We start from the raw sequence: 4,536 nt of genomic DNA on the forward strand, positions 1-4,536 counted from the left end.
GTGGGAGTTAATCATAATGGTGGCATGGCATTGTGATGTTAGTTCAGTGATTGTGCTGTTGTTTTTCGCACCGAACAATGGCTGCCAACCCTCTAGCGACCAAAGGGAGAACTACCAAAATTTGAAAAACTGTAGACAGTCCTTTTGTGACCAGGTCGAGGCACATGTATGCGCTGTCTAATCAGTAGTGGTGTAACGAACCATAGTCGATCCATTTTGGCACACTTCAACTGTGGATTTATTGAAAAGTTCAGGTAATAGTATGAAAAACCGAGTTATAGTCATGGTAAATGGTTTTCAAACTAATAATTGCATACATCTCAACGTAATGTTCCAGTAAAGTCAGAGCAGATGTCTTCATGTGAGCGGGGGAAAAAGCAGTTGTTCATTCACATGAACATAGCATGTTAAAAGCAGACAGACTCTGCTGCCTTGCATTTGGTTTGTGACAGCTTGGTGCAGGCTCAATGCACATTGGGGCCTAAGCAGGAAAGAATCACTCAGGAATATCAGAAGTTGTTAACAGACTGTGTGTGTCACGTAGTTGTTGTGCCATCCTGAGAATGTGTTGACGTGAGTGTGGGCGAGGCCGAAGTGGCTGGGAGTCCACTAAGTTCCAGAAAAAACAAGTTGATTTTTGCCAAGTGGTGCGCCACTAGGAAAGCAAATTTTTCAATTCAATTGTTTTCCTTTATATAGCGCCAAATCACAACAGAGTTGCCTCAAGGCGCTTCACACAGGTAAGGTCTAACCTTACCAACCCCCAGAGCAACAGTGGTAAGGAAAAACTCCCTCTGAGGAAGAAACCTCAAGCAGACCGAACTCAAAGGGGTGACCCTCTGCTTGGGCCATGCTACCAACATAAATTACAGAAATAATTCACAGAACAATTCACGGACGAATATACAAGAATTGCTGTTGGTGCACAGGACAGGAGGGTCGCCAACACAAACACAACTCCCATCTCTGGATGGAGCTGCACCTTAAACAGAGAAAAAAACAGAATCAGGCATCAGAAAGACAAAAAATAATGTATAATTTGCCAGCATTAATCAACAAGAAAAACAGAAGAAATATTAAGGTGATCGCCGGCCGCTAGCCCTAAGCTTCACTAAAAGACCCAGAATTTATGTGAAGTTGAGGCCGCGGCCCGCTCCAATTACTAATAACATGAATTAAAAGAGTAAAAAGCGTAAAACAAAACTGTACCAGTATGCTAGCCATATGAAAGGGAAAATAAGTGCGTCTTAAGTCTGGACTTGAAAGTCTCCACAGAATATGACTGTTTTATTGACACAGGGAGACCATTCCACAGAACAGGGGCACGATAAGAGAAAGCCCTGTGACCCGCAGACTTCTTATTCACCCTAGGGACACAAAGTAGTCCTGCACCCTGAGAACGTAAAGCCCGGGTCGGTACGTAAGGTTTAATTAGGTCAGCTAGGTAGGGAGGTGCCAGTCCATGAATAATTTTATAGGTTAGTAGCAGAAGCTTAAAATCTGATCTCACTTGGACAGGAAGCCAGTGAAGAGATGCCAAAATGGGTGTAATGTGGTCAAACTTTCTGCTTCGTGTCAAAAGTCTGGCTGCAGCATTCTGAACCAGTTAGAGAGCCCTAATGCTAGACTGCAGTAAACCCGAAAATAGAACATTGCAGTAGTCCAATCTAGAACAGATGAACGCATGGATCAGGGTCTCAGCATCAGCCATAGACAGGATGGGACGAATCTTCTCTATATTTTGCAGGTGGAAGAATGCAGTCCTAGTAATATTTCTAATATGGAGGCCAAAGGACAACGAAGGATCAAAAATTACCCCAAGGTTCCTCACTTTGTCAGTGTGATGTATGACACACGAGCCGAGGCTGAGTGTTAACTGATCAAATTGATGCCGATGTCTCACTGGACCAAGAACCATCATTTCAGTCTTTTCAGAGTTTAAAAGTAGGAAGTTTCTAGACATCCAACTTCTCACTGCTGCAAGGCAATCATCTAAGGATTTTATGTGAACGAGATTACCAGCAGTTATTGGCATATATAACTGAGTATCATCTGCATAGCAGTGAAAGGTAATCCCAAAACGCCGCAATATGTGCCCAAGGGGTGCTTTATAAAGGGAGAAAAGCAGGGAGCCTAAGACAGACCCCTGTGGAACCCCAAATTTCATGTCACTAAGGTTAGAGGTTGTTATGTGGGCCGCTGAAGAGGAGGTACTGCTGGCCCACTACCACCAGAGGGCGCCCTGCTTGGAGTGCGGGCTCCAAGCACGAGAGGGCGCCAGACCCAGAGGAAGTGACAGCTGTCACTCATCACACCAGCTGTCACTCATCTACACCACTACTTAAGCCGGACTGCAACTCCACCTCCCCGCCGAGAAATCGACTACCAAGAGGTAATTTCTCTGCTGACTGACACGTTGTGTACTAATCTAGATCTCATTTGCAGCCATTGTCCTGTGGTCCTTGCCTTATCTGGGATTTTGGCGTTTGGTGTGACTACGACGACTGCGCCTCACTCTCTAAACAGATAAGTGGTTAATCAAGAGCTGCACGAGTGTGTGATTTGGAGGTGGAGGTTCCCCCTCCTAACTGTGTACAGACCGTGGACCACTGAGTGTGCGGACTTACACTCATTCATCTTGTCTCTGCTTTCTGCCAGCAGTACCAGGATCGACAGCCGAAGACAGAGGTCACCTGGGGATACGGGACTTGGCGGCTCCGGTGTTCTTCAGACCGTTGGTGGTGGAGGCCGTGTGGGACGCGGCTTCTCTCTCGTTGGGGTCTTCTATCTTCGAGCCTGCCCACACGTCAGCTGGTGTTAATTGGCTTTACAAATTTTGTGTGTTTAGTTGTGTGTTGTCACAACATTAAATTGTTACCTTTTGGCTTACTCATTGTCCGTTCATTTGCGCCCCCTGTTGTGGATCCGTGCTACGACACCTTCCCAACAGGATTTCTCGGCCAATCGTCATGGATTCCGAGGGGCGTCAACCCGAGCGTGAACGGCCAATGGAAGAGCCAGGAGCGCAGGCGTCAGCAGGAGGCGTGTTGAGTGAGCTGCAGCAGATCTTAACCGCCTTCACGGCTCGGTTAGATTTAGTGACCGAGCAGAATGTCCTCCTTAATCGGAGGGTGGAGGCTCTCGCCGCCAGGGTGGAAGCGCGCGATCAGGGCGCTGCTGCAGCTCCTCCTCTGGCTGGTCCTGGGCCTGTATCAGACGTTCCACTGGTCGTTCAACGACCCCCCCCACCGTCCCCTGAAGCATACATAAGCCCTCCGGAACCGTACGGGGGCTGTGTTGAGACGTGCGCAGACTTCCTCATGCAGTGTTCGCTCGTCTTTTCACAGCGCCCTGTCATGTACGCATCAGACGCTAGCCGGGTAGCTTATGTTATTAATCTGCTTTGAGGAGAGGCACGCGCTTGGGCTACGGCGCTTTGGGAGCAGAATTCACGGCTCCTAACGTCTTATACTGGGTTTGTACGGGAGTTCAAACAAGTGTTTGATCATCCCAACAGAGGCGAGACCGCTTCGAACGTGCTGCTGTCTATGAGACAGGGGCGCCGTAGCGCAGCCGAGTATGCAGTCGACTTCCGCATCGCGGCAGCGAGGTCCGGCTGGAATAACGTTGCGCTCTGCGTCGCCTTTGTAAATGGACTGTCCCCGGTCCTTAAGGAGCACCTACTGGCTAAGGAAGAACCGCGGGATTTTGACGGGCTTGTCGATTTGGTTATACGCTTAGACAACCGTTTAAACGAGCATCGTCGGGAGCAGGCCGGGGGGCGTGACCGGGCACGAGCCGTCCCTCCCCCTTCCGGTTCCGACAAGGTGACGTCGTCCCCACGCTTCACTGCCAGAGAGCTCCGTGTGGCTACAGCTCCCCCTGCTGAGGAGGCTATGGACACGAGCAGGGCCAAAGTGAAAACAAATGTCAGACAAAGGAGGCTGGCCCGCGGGGAGTGTTTTGTCTGCGGCTCTTGTGAGCACATGCAGAAGGACTGCCCTGAACGGTCAAACTACAACGCCCGTCCTTAGAAACTGGGCTAAGGGTGGGCCATAACACACACGCGGAAAGACCCCGCAAATCTGCACGAATCCCAGTAACAATCCTTTGTGGGGATTTAACCCTTCACGCCCCAGCACTGGTAGACACGGGGTCAGAAGGGAATCTGCTGGACAGCAGATGGGCAAAGGAAGTAGGGCTCCCCCTGGTGGCTCTGCCGGCACCATTGCAGGTGCGAGCACTAGATGACACCCTGCTTCCATTAATCACACATCAGACACAACCAGTGACTTTGGTTGTGTCTGGGAATCACAGGGAGGAGATGGTGTTCCATGTAACACCATCTACCTCCCGAGTGATTTTGGGCTTTCCATGGATGGTGAAGCACAATCCCCGGATAGATTGGCCGTCCGGGGTTGTGACGCAGTGGAGCGAAACCTGCCACCGGGAGTGTTTAGGATCCTCGGTTCCTCCCGGCACTACGGCTAATGAGGAGGTCAAAGTCCCCCCCAATCTATCGGCGGTGCCAAAGGA

The sequence above is a fragment of the Thalassophryne amazonica genome, chromosome 15 (genome assembly GCF_902500255.1).
Source record: "Thalassophryne amazonica chromosome 15, fThaAma1.1, whole genome shotgun sequence".
NCBI classification, from domain to species: Eukaryota; Metazoa; Chordata; class Actinopteri; order Batrachoidiformes; family Batrachoididae; genus Thalassophryne; species Thalassophryne amazonica.